Here is an 18,376-nt window from a genome sequence, read left to right as displayed (position 1 = left end):
CCTTCCCTGGGCCCCTGAATCAGACAGAACTGAGTCATTCTGGCAGCTGATTGAGTGGAGGATGGTTGGGGTGGGGGGGGGAGTGCCATTGTGTAAGTTAAGGAAAGGGTCAGAGAACCGAAAAGATTCAGCTGCATTAAAGAGCTTCTGTGCTGGATTTTCCTTTTAAGCCATCCAAAGGCATAAATTAAGGACCATAAACTTGAAGGTGCGGCAAATGAACAGAATGCTAGTTTTTGTTTGTTTGCTCTATTTTTTAGTGAAATTCCTCTGTTTCCCAAGAATTCCAAAATGAAGTCTTCCATATTTTTCATGTCAGCTCTATTCCCTGCCACCTTGGTTTCCCAGCCTGCGTGCCTGCCTTCCCTTAACAGCTGGACACATCACCATTCCATTTTTCTATTGGTTGTGACTGAAGTAGCTTGAGGTCAATTATTTCCCCAGCAATTGACAAAGAATCTTGACGAAGAGGAAAGTGACATTGTCCCTTCAACAACACTGCTCCCTCCTCCCCCTGCCCTCCCAGTTGAGAGGAGGGCAGACTTTCCTTTTGCAAGCAGCCCAGCGGGGCAGTGGCTGTGGGGTCTGTGGAAGTGCGTGGGTAACATATGGTAAGTGGAGAAAATATTTATATTCATGGGGAAAGAGCAGGAGAAGATCCAAAGAAGGTCATTCCACAGAGATTTCAAGCTGGAGACCGGCAGACTTGATATTCTGTTTTTGGCCTGGATACAACTGAGAATTTAAAGAGTTTTGTTTTGTTTTGTGGCATTCCCGCCACCTGTGGTCCTCTGAACAATCTAATTGTTGGCAATTTCCAAAAAGGAATATCCCTCCCCCTAAGCTCCAGGAAAGTATCACACTTCCAGGGCCCTGCCTGGCTCCCGCCGCCCCGCCGCTGCTGCCCTGCTGCCGCTGCCTTTCCTCCTTTTGCCTCTGTCCCCCAAGACCAGAATTCAAAGCCACTCTCTCTCTGGGCGCTGGTGCTTTGGGCCTGTCGGCGTTTCTTTCCTTGTTTTGACCGGAGACCCGGTCACCGAGCGCACTGGCCAAGTGGGCATTGGGGCAACTGCTTCTCCAGGGTAGGATATAAATAATTAATCGGTGCTAGATTACTTTATGAGGAGCCATATGAAACCTCTAGGGCCTTCTCCGGGGCTTTCCGGCCGGCATTTTGCGTCACAGATTCCTAAGAAAGGTAAAGGGTCCTCTTCCAGTCCCCAGTGGAAAAACTCGCGCCGTCCCGCAGGGCCGCAGCTCAGCGCGCGCTGGAGGAAACATCCGCGGGCTGGGCGCCGGTCCCCCTGCGACGTAGGCAGACGCGTCCACGAGCACCCTGGGGTAGGCAGAAGCGCGGACAGAGGGACCCACGTGCGCTTCTTCCCGCGCCCCAGAGGCGCCGCTGCGCGCGTTGCCTCCCGCGTCGGCTTCCTGGGGCAGCCTCGAGACCGCCGGGGGAGGGGGAGTGTGCGGGGCCCCGCGTGGAGAGTAGCAGAGGGCGAGGCGAGGGTCATTTGCCATGGAGCCGTCGAAAGTTTATTTCTCTCTGCCCGGGTACTTTGGAGATCCATTCCGCCCCCCCCTCCCCCGCAAACGGCGGAGCTCCACGACGCCCTTCTAATTCTTGTTTGGATGGGGGCTACTTACTCTCCCTTCCTCCCCCTCACCCCAAATTCCAGTTCCCTAGGGGTGGGTGGTGAGATGGGGTACAGGTGCGTCTGGGTCCGCGCTTGGGAGGGGTCCCCAAGGGTCCCCTCGTGAGGCAGCACGTAAACGAGCGGCCGCGGCACCGAGGCCACGCTTAATGGATTCTTGCAGATAAAAGAGCCTGGCTACCTTTCTTTCCTATAATGGCCCCTGAGGCTAACGTCTTAAAGAGGAAACAAAGGGATTGTTTTACAGCACTGATGGGGAGGGGCGAGGTGGGGGGGGGGGGAGCCTGGCGCGCGGGGAGGTGGGGAGGGGGGCCACTGGCTTCTTAACCCTTCCTCTCCTGCAGCCGCCCAGACCTCCCGAGCCTCGCGCTCGCACACACGAGCCCGACCAGCGAGGGGGAGGCCACGCTGCTGGACGTCCCCCCCCCCCCCCGTCCCCCTTGACCTGGCCTCATCCCCTTCCCCGGCTGCTTTCTAAGGAGCCTCTCTGAAAGGGAGGACGGAGAAGGTCCAGGGGACCCACATCTTGCGAGCTTCAGTTTTGGGTCAGTCACCCCCAGGGGGTGCGGACGTTACTCGAGAGAGAGCCTGCTCGTCGGGTGGCCTTGCGGTGGGGTTGGGACCCTCGGGGGGCAGGCTGGCGCGGAGCGCATGGTGTGGAATCTCGGGGAAGGCCTCTCCGAAGTGCGCCCTGCACCTGCCGCGGGGGCCGTTCCCGGGGCCGCCGGGCTGACACCGTCGTTCGGGTGTGAGTGGTGTGCACGCCGCTTGTGCGCCTTTCACGGGAAGTTCACGTTTATGAGCTGCGGCCCGGTGAGAGAGGGAGAGAGTCGCAGTCGCATCTGCTTCCTGGCTTTTTGTTCTGGCTCCAGGAAAAGATCAAAACAATGGTTAAATAGCAATTGAAGACAAGTGATGTAAGAAATAAACAACTCTACAACAAAAATGCCCACAGGGATTTTTAAAAAACCCTTTATTATGGAAATCACACAAACACGGTTGGAGAGAAAATGGTTTAATGTAGTGAGTCTCAAATATAAGCAAGCATCCGAATCACAGAGCGGAATCCTGGTGGGGGGAGGTGGTGAGGGGATGGGGGAGCTGTTAAAACACAGGTGGCAACGCCTCACCCCCCAGAGTTTTTTATTTAGTAGATCTGGGGTCTCCTGCTCCAGCCTGAGAATTGGCAACGGGCGATAGGCCCCAGGTGATGCTGCCCGGTCAGGAAAGGGCACTATGAGGCCTGCTGGTATAAATTTCCTTACCTCTCCAGCCCAGCTTCAAGCCTTGGGACATTTCGTTTTTCTCTGCCTTTTTTTTTCCCCCCTGTTCCTTCTCCCAACGTTTTGGTTTGCCTGAGACTTTTAAGGCAAATCCCAGACATGTCATTTCACCCATATGGATGATTTTTAATTCAGTAATTATTTAAGCCAAGGGACCTGAATGCTGTGAGAGGTGCTGGAAAAGCCTTTATATGCTTCCGAGAAGTTCACTCGCCTTTGGTTTTGAGAGGACCTTTCAAGAGTTTGTCACCAGTGAAACTTGTCAGGTTCCCTTAACCTTGCTTGGTTTTTCCAGCACGTTGGCCTGGTTTGGGGGAGCCAAGTCTCCAACTCTCAGCTTCTGGGTTAGTATCCTGTCTTGTCCTGTAGTACCATGACCGTCCTTGATCCTCTAGTGTTTTCCTAATAAGGCACCTTCCCCTAGGACTGAGCTCTGAACCTAAATGGAGGGTGGCGCTAGCTTTCACTCAACCCTTTTAGGCCCCTCCAGGAGAAGCCCCCCCTTTTGAACCCCCCCAACTTTCTCACCCCAACCCCCTGCAGTCCCCTCCCTAAAGGCCAGCCCCCAAAGTTCTCTCTCTTATAGGGCTTGTTCTCTTTTCTCTCTTCCTGACCCTCCAAGAGGCTGTATGAAATTTTCCTTTCTCCATCTGCTGCTGAAGAAAGCCCTGGGGACGGAGTAGGCTCCCCCACCCAAGAGCTCTGTTCCTATTTTCACTGGGCCTCATCTTCCTATGTTTTTTCTTCTTTTGTCCGCCTGGAATCAGCTGTCACTTTTCTGTTCTCTCCTGGGCCCTTCAACTTGCTTTTGCTTTTCTAGCCTTCCAGAAAGAAAATGCAAACAGCATGTGTTTGCTCCCCTCTGGGTCCTTACTGCCTCTGATTTTGCCTGGCTGTCCAGCTCCCATGTTGCTGGTAGATGTAAGCACTTTTCCCACTGGTGCCAGGGTATAGGGTGCTGGGGCAGGGTTTGGGATCAGCAGGTTTGAGTCCCAGTGCTGAGTTTGTCTTTTGATAGCTTGTGTTGCTGGATACAACCCTGGGACTCCAGATGCCTTCTTCTGAAAGGACAAAACCAAACCAAACCAAACTACATGCCTTCATCTGCAGAATGGGGGTCTGAATAGTTCATGGACTCGGGAGCAGTGAGTGGGATGATATCTGTGGCAGGAGTGCCTGCAGAGACAGAGCCTCTGGCCTTGGTCTTGTCAATGTCTTTGAGATTTGCTGTCCTTAAAATTTACTGTGAACCAGTGTGAAGGTGGAGCCTTTCTGATGGCTTTGGCAACTGTTGTCCTTGTTACCTATCACCTTGGGTCAGCCCTGGCCTGGAGGTGGGCCTCAAGGAAGCTTGGCTAGTCCCTCCCTAAAGGCCAGTCCCTGCAAAAAAAAAAAAAAAAAAAAAAGTCACAGTGGAGCTTGGAGGAAGCACCCAGGGGTGGGGCTAGGCAGATGTCACTCTCTCCCTTACATTTTTGTGGCCTCCCGTGACCATGCCAAGGAAGTGATAATGCAGAGGCTGATCTTTAATGAGAGAAGGAGACAGCGGTCATGAGAGAGTTCCCCATGAGAAAAAGGAGGAATTGTCTGGCTGAGGGGAGAGCTGAAAGGAGGTTGTGACACTCACTGAAGTCACCCAAGCCTTTTACCAGTTGTCCCAGGCGCTGTTTTCCTGGCTGTTTCATGAACAGGAATCCACAAGGGTGTCCAGGCCCCACTCTGTTCTGCAGGTGGTAGGTGCTTCTCAGGATGTCTTTGTGTCGAGCGCTCCTTCGTACTCCCCACCCCTGTGTGATCATCCTGGGGGCTGGGCTGCCCTTTGGTCTAGAGATGGCCATGTCCCTTTTAGTCACCACTCTCTCTCGAGAGCCTTGTAGGGAAAGTGGAACGAGTGCATTATCTACCTTTTCAACTCTTGGTGGTTTCTGGTTATACTGGCTCAACACTAAGGGACGCAGTGCCCTGCTCCCTTGAAATGGAGCAGCCCGACTCTCCATTCTCTTTGTTGTTTAAAGCTGGATTGGTCACAACATAAAGGGGTCTCTGCATAGCTGCCACTCCCTATGCCCTCACCCTCATGGCTGGGTCTGGACCCAGGAAGCTGGGGCTTTAAATCCCAAATCAAACAATAGCACTGCTGGGAAGCCAACCTCCCCACGTCACGGGGCCACTTCAGTGGCTGCTGGCAAGTCCCGGGAGGCTTTATCAGGTTCAAGCTGTAGAAATGAGCCATCAAAGGCCTGGTCCCCAGACGTTGCTTCATGCCTACAACTGCTCTGAAGAAACCCCGGGCACGTGCAGTGTGTGAGGGGACGTTTCTCATCTCCTTTTTAAGAAAGCTGATAGACAGTTAACCAGCACTTCTCAGAAAGAATTCAAGAGGCAGGCGGGTTTGGAGGGAGGTACTCCAGCCAACCCCTGGTCCTGGGCTCTCTCTCAAAGCAATGATGTGAGGGTAGCTGGCTTGGCAGGAAGGGAGAAGCGGCTGAGGGAGAGGATGTGGTTACTTTGCAAAACCCTGTTCTGTTACAGGATCAAAAAAAAAAAAATGTTGCAAAACATACTCATGTTACAATATGTTACAATTTAATAAACTCATGGCCATTAAAACAGCACATGCAGTGTGTGTGTGTGTGTGTGTGTGTGTGTAGGTGGGTAGATGTTCTCCTGGGTATTACCATATGGAGGGCCAGGTCCTCAGTGGCCCTTTAGTGTGATCAGTACACTTTACCAAGAAAGAGAATCGTGTCTCATTGCATTACGTTGTTGGGGCGGCTATAGTGAAGGAGCACAGAATGGGGACTCGAACAGCAGACATTTACTTCCTCACAGTTCTGGAAGCCAGCCTTCTGAGACTCGGGTTCTTCCTGAGACCCCTTTCTTCGGCTTGCGGCTGGTCTTTCCCCTGTGTGTCCTAATCCCTTTTTTTAATGAAAATACCAGTCATCTTAGGTTCCCACCTAATGACCTCACTGTAACTTAGTCACCTCTTTAGAAAAACCTACCTCAAATACAGTCACTTTCTGCATATTGGGAGCGAACTCTTCAGCATATGAATTGGGTGGGGGGCACAATTTAGCCATGACACCCACCAAAGAGTCATTGTGGCATCCAACGGGTTTCTGGAGTCTAAAAAGTGTAAGGGTTTTAGCTCTAAAAAACAACAACAACAATAATCAAATGAATTAATAAGATTTGTTTTTCCTCTGAAAAAACCTATGAAACACGTGTGACTTTCAGAACCAGTTATGCCGCAAGATTTAAAACACTGTAATATCGGGGCACCTGGGTAGCTCAGTAGGTTAAAGCCTCTGCCTTCGGCTCAGGTCATGATCCCAGGGTCCTGGGATCGAGCCCCGCATTGGGCTCTCTGCTCTGCAGGGAACCTGCTTCCCTCTCTCTCTCTTTGCCTGCCTCTCTGCCTACTTGTGATCTCTGTCTGTCAAATAAATAAATAAAATCTTAAAAAAACCCACACACAACAACAACAACAACAGCAAAAAAGCACAAAAACACACTGAAATATCAAACCAAGTTGCTTATGTTAGGACAGGGGATTTGAGAAGACTAGATTTGTTTCCATTTCATGAATTATATTGCCTGTTATATTGCCTTTATTGTTAAAAATTAGAAATACAAAATGAATAGAGACATTGCGCCTATCTTGCCCTTGGAAGCAGCCTATTCTGGCCTCTTCACTTGGGAGGAAGGGAGCTGAGACATAAGATGGAGGGAGGGGCCACCCCTACGGCTTGACACCCCCCACCCCTGTCCCCAGACTCCAGTGTGCCCCACTGGGCAGAGAAAGTTTGACTGCACGGACTGAGCTCTATTGGTTCTTAGATTTACACAGGCTGGCGGAAATGGACTGGAGGTCTTTGTGTGCTCATCCTCTGGTCCTGAGTTGGGACTTTTGCTACATTTTCGGAGAATACTTTCCTTTGTTTGTTTTTCTGATAAATCTTGAAACCAGTGCAGACTCTTCCGCAACCCCCACGATACCTAGATGAGACATGCACGGCCTCATCTCCCTTCTCATCTCCACCCACAACACCCACACAAACAAAAGCGGAGACGGGCTGAGTACTCGAATCCTTCCTGATTCTTCTGAACAGAGGACTTGATTCCTTTCTCTGTAAAAACAGCATGAACGCATCCCATCCGGGTGCTGCTTGTTTCAACAGGAGGCAGGCGGGGCTCCCAGTAGGCTGGGAGCTGGTGCCTCAGCCTCACAGCGTGGGGGACAGGAGACAGAGCCCCTCAGAGCCACATGAGAAGCCCTTCCTGAAAGGCAGGAACCACACGTCAGCACACATTTATCACTGGCAGCAAAACACCCTATAATCCAGACACTCGGCCTGACGTGAGCAAACATTCTGGATACTTGAGCGTCTCCTGAAGGCCAAGCAGTGACTTCCTAGGTCGACTATCTCCCCATTGCCATGAAAATGAGGACGCACGGATGTGTGGCTGTTTATTTACAGGTATGAGGAAGGATATGGTATTGTTTGCTATGTGAAGAGGCTAGTGTGTTTTGTTTTTCAAGGAATTCCCCAGAGTCCTCAGATAGATGGGTTATTTCTCAATGACATGGAATCCCTCCGCCCATTCCTTGTTGTCATGACCAAGCTTGCCATCTGCTCTGATAGACTCTGGGACTGTGCCCGGGATTGTCTAGCAGAACTCACATCCGTTGCCTTTCCCATCTTTCCTCTTCCCACCCCCACCCTCACCTGGTCCGGCATGACGTACTCTGGGAACATGATTCCTCATTCCCATCCCGCCTCGGGTCTCCAAAGACTTCCTGTTCTTGATTGGAGGTAGTGTGATTAATGAATCCTGAATATTTTCTGGGGTGATTTAAAAATCGTGATAAAGTATACAGTACATAAAACTTGCCATCTTAACCATTTAAAAGTGTACGGTCCAGAGGAATTACGTGCATTCACAGTGTTGGGCAACCATCACCCCCATCCATCTCCAGAATTTTCCCATCATCCCCACCAGAAGGTGGGTCCCTGTGAACCAGAAGTCCAGAATTTTCCCATCATCCCGACCAGAAGGTGGGTCCCTGTGAACCAGAAGTCCCCATTTTCTCCTCCCTCCAGTCCCTGGTAAATCTCTATTTTGCTTTCTGTGTTTTTGAATTTGACTACTCCAGGTGCCTCCCAAAGGTGGAATCCTCTCGTATTTGTCCCTTTGTAGCTGGCTTATTTCATTTAACATGATGTCTTCAAGATTTTTCTACCTCATGACATAGGTCAGGATCTCATTCCTTTTTAAGGAGGAAGGCTATTCCATTTTATGTATGTACCATGTTTTGTTTATCCGTTTCTCTGTCGATGGACATTTGATTTGTTTCCGCCTTTTTGGCTGTTGTGAATGACACTGCTATAACCCTCATGTACAAACGTTTGTTCGAAGTCCTGCTTTCAGTTCTTTGGGGTATATCCTTAGGTCGGAATGGCTGGATCATATGGTCATTCTGTGTTTAACTTTTTGAGGAACCACCAGCCCCCAGATCACTTTTGAATGCGTCACCATAGAGCATGCTCACCGAGTGCCACTGTGTACTTATTTGTAAAAGCAGAACCATTACCTCTTAGGGACAGGACTTCAGAGGTCAGCTGGTCTACCCACTTCCTTTGGTGGATGGGACTGAATCGCACAGGGGTAAGTGCTTCCTGGAGCCTACCAGGCAGAGGCGCATTCCAGCTCTGAGAGTTGCTAGATCTGTAATCTTGTCTGACTAAGCAATAGTTTCTAGTAGAGGACAAGGTCCACTTTGGGAGGCTGTTGTGAGAAATAAATAAGACCATGTGGTGGATTGCTTGGCCCAGATCCCATTACAGGCAGGTCTTCAAAAAGCTGTGGCCCCTGTTGTTGCTGGGACCATGTTTACAAAACTCTGAGGCCCAGAGAAGGTAACCATAGTCTGGTAGCTTCTTCCCATAGCTGATCCTAAATTTCTCTTGTACATGGCTCTCTTTCTACGTCCATATATTATGATATAGTTCAAGCTGAAATCCTCCTGTGAGCCTTGTTCATCTCCTCTGGAATGGTCATGGATGTAGTTGGTTGATGATTCTAATCCTGCTAAAATATTTCAGGAAGCAGTGAGACTTTGCCTTATCCCACTGGGCTATCTACTAACCATGTGGCCTTGAGCAAGTCACTCAATCTGGCGAATCCTTGTGTTTTGCCAAGTATAGTGTAGAGCATCGCACCAAATGTACAGGGCTATGGTCAGACTTATGGAAGGACTTAAGTGAAGTCCCAGCGCTGAGACACTCCCCAAAGGGCCATCTTCATACTTCATCAAAACAAAAAGACTGACTGTCAGACAGGCAGCTTAACCAGTACCCAAAATGAAGGTGCGTCCCCATTTCCCAGATGTTCACATGCAAGGGAAGTGTGCATCCTGGAATGGATGGAATACGGTAACTGCCTTTTGGGTGAGTGCCTAAGTAAAAGGCCATAAGAGAGAGAAATGGAAGCTTGGAAAAGCCTCACCTTTTTGGAAAAGGAAGGAAGGTACCAGAGCAGTTCTGTTTCTCCTATGACTCAGCTGGGGCCCACACCTGGAACAGGTCTCTTACCAACTCATGTTCAATGAACTCAAGGGGAAAAAAAGTTGTTGGAAATATGAGCCCAACTCTGGCATACAGAATGGAAGAAGAAATGCTTTGGAGGAAAAAAAAAAGCTCTTTTTCACTTATCACATGAAATGGAACAGTGCCCTTGACTCACACATGGTTTGGGCTGACAGCTGGTGGTTTGAGTGGGGGATAGAGACACCTTTGGTCTCCCCAGGCTAACCAAGTCCAGCTACCTCTACCCTTCCGGGCGTCTTACACAATGGACCCATTTGAAGGTGCCAACTGTAGGCAAGTGACTCACTTCTGAGTCTGAAACACCAACTTGTTAGGTCTTGATGAAACTTCAGAGGTGACCTTAATAGTGGCCTTGCCTCGAGATGCTCATGTTCCCACAGCTGATAGAAGAACATAAGACTTCTGAAGCCCTCTCCAATGGGCACTTGGGTTCCTAGAGTTTTACAAACAGGGAGGATCTTGTTTCGAGGTTGAAGAGGATCTCTGATGGTTACAACTTGCTAGGACCTGGGGCTGACTGGATTAATTAACAAGGGTGCTACTTCTTTTGGACTTAAACATTAATAGCCGCAGCCTATTAGAAGTTCTATGGTTAATAGTGTCTACTTCTGATAATCTCTTCACTCCTCGAACTGGTCACTTGCCGCAACCAAACACTGAGCATTCACTATGTCCCAGGCACAATTCTCATCCCTTTTCCAGTGAGAAAGGTCCTGTTACTATTCTTATTTTATAGACATTGGTTAAGCATGTAGTTTGTCCAATGTTACATAGCAAGTCTGGACTCTGACTTTGGAGATTGAACTATTAACCCAACATGTTAAGGTACCCCTTGATTGACTTGTTGTCACCTCCTCAGAGCAAATGGAAGCCATCAGATGGGGACACACTCAATCGACCTTCACTAAACTTACAACCGCCCCCCCTCCATCTTCCTTCCTTGTGTCTATTTGTCTTGTGCGTCTTCTCAGCTTCTTGTTCCGTCTGTGCTCAGGGTGCCACGCTTACCTGCCTTCTTAAGGACTATCCTTGGTGACCACACTCTCCTATATTTTCAACCTCTTGTCATTTACCGACTCCTTCCCTCCCTAAAGTAGATCCTCTATTGACAAAGAAATGGAAAGCCGCCCACACACCTTAACACATACATACGTATGTGCTCCATGCTTACGGAACGGGTGACGGAAGTGCCAACCTTTATTGTCCCCCTTTTTCCTCATCTCTCCTCTGTAATCGGCAACCACTTGAATGTGGTCTTTCTTCCATTCTGCTCAGTCCAGTGAACACAGCTTAGTCTGTCTCTCCTTGAGCTATGTGATGGTGTTCCCCACCCCTTTCTTACAGATGTGCATCTTTGGGGTACTCTGATGTATCTCTACGGGGTTGCTGTTTGGGGCTACTTACTTTCTGTTCCTCCTCCTTTGGAAAAAGAACACCTCATGTCCTTTTGGAAATCCCCCTCCCCTGCTTTTGTGGGGCTGTCCGTGGCAAAGCTACTTTCTCTTAGCAACCTACCAGTTCTCCAAGCTGGCTTGGATATCCAGCTGATCCTCCTTTTCACATGGAGGGATTTTCACGAGAGCAGCAGTTCCTGAAATGTGCTCCCTGGACCCAGGGGTATCAGAATCTCTTGCAAACATGGTAGAAATGCTGGTTCTTGGGGGTGCCTGGGTAGCTCAGTCAGTTAAGCGTCTACCTTCGGCTCAGGTCACGATCTCAGGGTCCTGGGATCAATCCCTGCTCAGTGTGGAGTCTGCTTCTCAATCTGTCCCCTCCCCCACTCATGCTCTTGTGCTCTCTCTCAAATAAATAAATAAAATCTTAAAAAAAAAAAAAAAAGAAATGCTGGTTCTCATTACCCATGGTCCCTGCCCCCCTCACCCCCCTGCTTATCTGTGTTTGACCAGTTCTCCAGGGGATTCTGACACATGTTAAAGTTTGAGAATGAACATAACGCCCCTGGTTTGGTCTTTTGCTTTAAGTTTATGGAAGTTTAATTTGCAAGCAGTAGTGTTCCCTTTTTTTTATATACACACAGTTCTAGGGATTTTAATAAATGTATACAGTTGTGTGATTACTATCACTGAGATGATATGAAATACTTCTATCATCCCAAAATGTTCCCTTATTCTCTTTGGTATTTAATTTCTCCCTTCACCCCAACACCTGGCAACTACTGATCTTGTTTTTGTTTCTGTAGATTGGCCATTTCCAGAATATTGTATAAGTGGATTCATCCGATATGTAGCCCTTCGAGATTGCTTCTCTCACAGAACACAGCGCTTCTGAAATTCATCCACATTGTTGTATCAGTGGTGTGCTTTTTTTTATTGCCGAGTAGCTTCTTTTGTGTGGCTACTAGAATTTGTTCAGTCATCTACTAATTGAAGGGACATTGGATGGTTTCCAATGCGGGGCAATTGTGAATAAAACTATAAACGTTCATGTACAGACCTTTGTATGGGCATGTGTTTTCATTTCTCATGGATCCATACTTAGGGGTAGTTCTGGGTCATATGGTGAAAGTACATTAAACTTCGTAAGAAAGTCTTCTAACGTGGCTTTATTATTTGGCACCCCCGTTGGCCATGGATGAAACTTCCAGTGGTCCTGTGCCCTCATCAGGACTTGGTCTTGTCAGATTTTTAAATTTTAGCCATTCTAATAGGTGTGTACCTGAGAGTTTCTTTTCTTTTCTTTTTTCTTTTTCTCTTTTATTATTCTATAGGGGATGGTGGAGTAGGGGAAGGCGAGTAGAGAGGTGACTCATCGGATGGGGAAGCTTGGGAGAGGGCCTATGTGACTCAGCTCCCTTTTCTCCTGCCTGCAGAGAAAGTGCATTAACGCTACCACATGCATTAATGCTGCCACATGGCAAGCTTAGCTGGGCGGGCTGTGTGTCTCAAGCCGTGCTCTGCTGGGTAGCTTCCTTCCAGGGGGGTCCGGGGTTGGCTCTGACTGGGGGTCACTTTCATTCTTCGGTGCAATATGAGACAGTCAAACACATAAACCATGTCTTCACTCTGGCATCCCCCCTCCTGACCTTAAATCTGACATGTGCCCTATTTGTCTGGCTCTTATACCCATCTCTCAATTGCTTTTTTTTTTTTTTTTTTTTTTTAAGATTTTATTTATTTATTTGACAGACAGAGATCACAGGTAGGCAGAGAGGCAAGCAGAGAGAGGAAGGGAAGCAGGCTACCTTCTGAGCAGAAAGCCCAATTCGGGACTCCGGGATCATGACCTGAGCCGAAGGTAGAGGCTTTAACCCACTGAGCCACCCAGGCGCCCCTCTCAATTGCTTCTATATTTGGGGTAAAGGAGGGGAAACTCACCCACCTGTGTCCTATAATTGCTTTGGTTTGGCAAGTGATGGAGGAGGAACTCTCCTGTGGAGATAAGGTCAGGCTGGAGCTGTTGGCAGCTCTCGTCGCCATCATGTCCACAAAGTGTGTGTGAGAATAAAGCCAACATAAGGGATGCTGAGTGGGGGGGAGGGGGGCAGAGGGAGAGAGAGGAGAGAGAGATTGATGGCGTGGCTTCAGTCTCCCCAAGGGTTCCTAAAATAGGTCCTGTGTTCTACCCCTCACAGTTTTGGTTGTGGTGAACTAATAAATCCCCACTTACAGTTGTGTTGGTTTGCATTGGGTTTCCATTCCTCAGAACAGAGTCAGTTTGGCATAACTGGTGAGAAACCAGACTCCAGAGGTAGCCACTTGAGTGGGAATCTTTGTTCTTCCATTTACTAGGTGTGTGACTGTGTGACCGTGGGCAGGCTACTTATTCTCTCCTTGCCTCAGTTGCCTCATTTGTAATGTAAGAATACTAACATGATAATTCTGCACGGAGGGGTTAATACTTCAAACAGTACCTGGCGCATGGAAAAGTTCTTACTAAATGTTGGCTGTTATTAATACAACCGTATTCTTCATTTTCCTCCTACCTTGCTGGGCAGTCTTTTTCAGACTCCCTCAAAACTCTTTCTCATCTACTTATCAACTAAATGTTGGTGGATCCTCAGGTTTCTGTCCTCGTTGTCACTATATACTCCACTGGCTTTGGCTCCTATCTATATGTTAATAATTACCAAATGTGTAACTCCAGTCTTGAGCTCTGTTTTGTGGTCCAGACCCATCTGGCCAATTGCTTTTCACTATCTCTAATTAAATCCTGTATTATTTTTCTATTGAGGCATAAGGAATTATGTACTATACATTTAATGTCTTAAACCAATATACATTTATTATCTCATGGTTTTCATGGGCCAGGAGTCCAGCTTTGGCTTAGCTGGGTCCTCTGCTCAGGGTCTCACCAGACTGAGACCAAAGGGTCAGTTAGGCTGTGCTCTCACCCAGTGGCTAGACTGGGGGAAGAATCCACTTCCAAGCTCACTTGGGTTATGGGCAAAATTAACTTCCATGCAGCCTCTTTTTAGAGGCTGTTGGCTGGAGGCCAGCCCAAGATTCTAGAAGCTGCTGGGTGTACCTCACCGTGTGGGCCTTCCCATGGCTGTTCATGTCATCAAGCTTACAGGAGAGGAGCTCTTAGCTGGCTAAGAGAAAGTTTTGTAGGACCTATTGTAATCACAGGAGTGACATCTACCCCTTTGCTGTATTCTCTTGGTTAGAAGGCAGCTGTAGGCCCTACCCACAAGAAGAGGCGAAACCCTGCAAGGGGAAGGGTTTGTACAAGGGCGGGAGCAGCAGGGGGTTGGGACTAGAGTCTGAGCACCACAGTGTCCATAGCATCATCTACATGCCCCAAGAGGGACACATGCCTTCCTGACCACCCACTCTTCTTCCATCTTTACTGCAGGAGGAAATGCACCATCCCCCAACCAAAGGCCAAGCAGTCATCCTTGACTGCTCCTCTTAACCACCCCTGCAAACAACCACTCACCAAGCCCTGTGGATTTGCCTCCTAAACCCCATCGATTCCTTCATTCTCTCCACCATGTTTACCACAACAACCCCCTGCTTGCTACTATTCTTCCTTCCCCACAGGAGCCAGAGATAGTTCGAAAGTGCAATTCTGGTTAAATTATACCCCAGTGAAAATCCCCAGTAACTTTCCATTGACCTCAGGACGCAGCCCCGACTCCTTAGTGGGGCCCATCAGACCCTTTGCCATCTGGCTTCTCTCCCCTCTCTATCTTGTCCCCCTGCTGGCCTGGGCCCTTCTGCCTGGAACTCTCATTCCTTGCTAGTCCTACACATCAGTCAGGAGTTTCCATGTCATTTCCTCTGGGAGGCCTTTCCCGATTGCTTGACTCATTAGTCTGCCCCTTCCCCTCACTTGCCATACTTGTCACCCTGGGCTTCCATGTTCCCATTTCTCAGCACACAGAATGGAGAATGTCCTCATTCTCCACTAAACTGTAAGCTCTGTGTGGCTGGGGATGTCCTCTGTGGCTAGCACCATGCTTTCCACCCTGGAAAACCCATAAATAATTGTCAAGTGAGTAACATGATAGATGGAGACTTGGATCGCAGCCTACCCTTAAGAATATTCCCACCCTTCCCTCCCAGCAACATCTAGCTTTCACTCCTGATGGGCTCTGTTCCAGTTGGCAGACCATTTTAAATCGAAAGTAATATATTAATAGAGGCACCTTTGTTTCGGGTAATATTTCTTTCCTATCATAGCCAGTCTGGTCTCAAGACATTTCCTTGTTACTGATGTACTCCAGTGACATGAGTGCTGGGAGGTCACCTATTTCCTTTTTATGTGATGTTTGTCCTTTTGCTGTGTAATTGGAATTTTGTAAAAATAGCTGACCAACTGCAGTACAGAGAGTTCCATAAACTCCCTGGGAACAGGCCCCTCCCGTCCACCCTATGGTGGGGCCCACACCTGCTCCCAGGACATTCCAGGAGGCGCCCTCGTCCACTGAGAACAGAAGGAGCATTTGCTCCCGGAGCCCACTTTGGAGGACAGCTGAGGCCAGGTCGGCCTGTTCCTGGGTACCAGCTCTGTTTTCACACAAGTGATTGAGCCTAACTGACAGGTGTGAAGCCCATCTCCATTCACTCCGGCCTGGAGGGATGAGGCCAACTCACTCGGGAGCCCCATTATAACATGTCACGTTGGATGGGTGGGGGTTGGAGAAAGAGAGAGAGAGAATATGTGTGTGTGTGTGAGAGAGAGAGAGAGGGAGAGGCAGAAAGAGAGAAAAAGAGAAAGGAAAAAATAGACAGGGAAAGTGAGACAGAGACAGAGAGATAGAGAGACAGAAATAGAAGGAGACAAAGAGAAGCAGAGAGCTGGGAATCAAGAGATTGGACAGATAAGAGGACTTGGGCGTCTGCAGAGGGACACCGTTGGTGGCCTTTTAGTTGGGTTAAGTGCGCACAAATGGAAAACGGGGTAGTGTAGAATGTCAGTCCCATCTGGAGGACCATGTGTGAAAGAAGGGTGAAATGAGCATCTGTAGGGTCGTTAGGATCTTGCTAATGGGCCGGGAGTGAATGGGGGGTGGGCAGATTAGAGCAGGAGTCCTGGATTTCCATGGCAGGACGCCGCACCCGTGGCCCTTGTCAACTCTGTCCATGAGCGAGCCTGGGCAGATGGGAGGGGGCCCACCAAGTCCCGATACTGCCACAAAGATGTGAGGGCCTCTCTTTCCTGGAGAGAAATCATTCTCTTGAATTTTTAGGGGTGGCCCTAGCACCCAGAAATGCTGGAAGCCTTTTTGGCCCACCTCTTGGCCCGTGGATCCCATGAACCAGGCATGGTGCCAAGTGTGCACAAAGCACGTGCCTTTGCTCACACTCCTCGTATGCCGACGTGTATGAACTGTTCGTCTTCACAACAGCCTCACGGGGTGGATCCTCTTGCTTCTTCCACTGCACAGATGGGGGCAGGCGGCTCCGAGAAGTCAGCCGGCTGGCTCAGCCCCCCAGTGGCGGGTAGTGGGTGGGGCTGGACTCCACCCCCAGGGAGTGGGTGCAGAATCAGTGCTCCTCGCTGCTGTCCGACCCATCGCAATTCAGTTTGCAAGCCGAATTCAGTTATTTTTTCAGAGGCCTTTCCAGAGAAGACAGAAGAGGCAGTATCGTGGCAAGAACAGACTTCTGGCCCTGGCTTTGTCTTCTCTAAGCACTGCGAGTTCCAGGCAGCCTCAAGAAGCTTCAGCTGGAGCCAGACCACACTGGTGCCCTCGGTTTTTCATGTGGCCCCTCCTGGCTCCAGGTTCTTCCTCTGGAACTGAGCACAAAACCAGGGTTGTCCTCCAGGGGCCACGAGGATGAAACAGGCTTCTGTATTTACCAGGCTTGGTCTGAAGGATGCCCTCAATAAATGTTACCTGTTATTATCTATCAAATGGTGGCCCTTTCTATTTGATATGCTCATGGTGGGGATGAGGAGATAATGAATGTGAAACACTTTGTACAATTTTCTGCGCTGCGGGGAAGTTCGATAGTGTCGTTGTTAAACACCGAGTGTAAGGTACATGGGAGGGATGTGGATGAATAGCTTTAGCATATAGTCAGCAGATAAGGATTCTACCTTGGGGGGGGGGTGGCGTTGGTGCTAGAGAAGAGGGGCCAGGGAGCGGAGGAGTAGACAGGCATACCATGAAGGTACGTGGCTCCAGCCTCCGGCAATAAAGCAAATGTGGCAACAACGTGAATATCACAGCAAAGCAAGTTAACTAAATGTTTTGGTTTCCCAGTGCCTATAAAAATCATGTTTACACTATACTGCAGTCTATTAGGTTTGCAAGAGCACTACGTCTAAAATAACAGGATACGTCATTGTAAAGTATTGCTAAAAATACTAACCATCATCTGAGCTCTCAGCGAGTTGCAATCACTGATCACAGATCGACATCATATAATAATAATGGGAACATTTGAAATATTGTAGGAATTAGCAAAATACGACACAGAGACAGGAAGTGAGCAAATGCCATTGGAAAGAGGATGCTGGTAGACGTGCTCGACCCAGGGTTGCCACAAACCTTCAGTGTGTGAAGAAATGCAATATTTATGAAGCACAATAAAGCAGAAATGTAATAAAATGAGGTATGCCTGGTAACCGGGGTGCAGACAGAATAAAGGAGCTCGCACAAAAGAATTCCAACACTGAATTCTCGGGTCCGGTAGGAAAAGGGATTGGAAAAGGCTTAATTAAAAGATTAAGTTTTTGAAGTGATGTGAAAATCCATGCATTCAAGTCATGTTGAGTCTCTACCCTTTGCCAGTCACTGTGTTGGATGCTGGGGATACAGCAATGGCAAGGATATGTCACAGCACTCAGGACATGGTCTTTGGGTTGAGAGCTCCACTGGGATTGGTTAGGAAGGGCATTTTAAAAGGAGAAAATAGGGTTAGCCAAGGCATAGAGATTTAAAAAAAAAAGAAAAAAAAGAAAAGGCTGTGTAAAGCATCCGGGAGTCATCTGTGGCTTGTATGAAGTTTGTAAAGTAATGGAAGATGAATCCAGAAAAAGATTTTGGATCCATAGTTGGGCAGTTTTGGATAATAGTCTGTAATTAATTTGAGGGGCAAAAGGGAGCTATTGACAGTCGATAATACGATTGCAGCCACATAAAGGTCACTCTGAACTACAAATTCACATTAATGCAACTTACTGTAGCTATTTTAGACATCATGTCCTAAATACAGATGATAGTCTATCCCAGAAAACACCTACTCAAAACATTTTCAGGGCATGAACATGTATAGTCAAAGTGTTGGAGAAGAGCATTAAGTCAATGGCAATAAACCAGTAACACCTTGCACTTTTTACAGATTTAGCGTAGCGCACACGCGTGCACACATAGACTATATTTCAAAATAAGTCAATTTTCCATTTTGGG

At 48.5% G+C, this 18,376-nt stretch overlaps 1 long non-coding RNA gene across 2 annotated transcripts; it reads left to right on the top strand.

Annotated features, from left to right (window-relative positions):
* Positions 1–7,032: 7,032 nt before the first annotated feature.
* On the top strand, positions 7,033–16,869 carry LOC131826789 (uncharacterized). 2 transcript variants are annotated; one of them, XR_009351749.1, is made up of 2 exons: positions 7,033–7,422; positions 7,976–16,869. It is a non-coding gene; the product is annotated as an uncharacterized LOC131826789 (long non-coding RNA). The 2 variants fall into 2 exon arrangements; XR_009351748.1 differs by having other exon boundaries at positions 7,923–16,869.
* Positions 16,870–18,376: the final 1,507 nt, after the last annotated feature.

Source organism: Mustela lutreola, chromosome 3, assembly GCF_030435805.1.
Source record: "Mustela lutreola isolate mMusLut2 chromosome 3, mMusLut2.pri, whole genome shotgun sequence".
NCBI classification, from domain to species: Eukaryota; Metazoa; Chordata; class Mammalia; order Carnivora; family Mustelidae; genus Mustela; species Mustela lutreola.
This window is presented reverse-complemented; position numbering and strand designations above follow the sequence as displayed.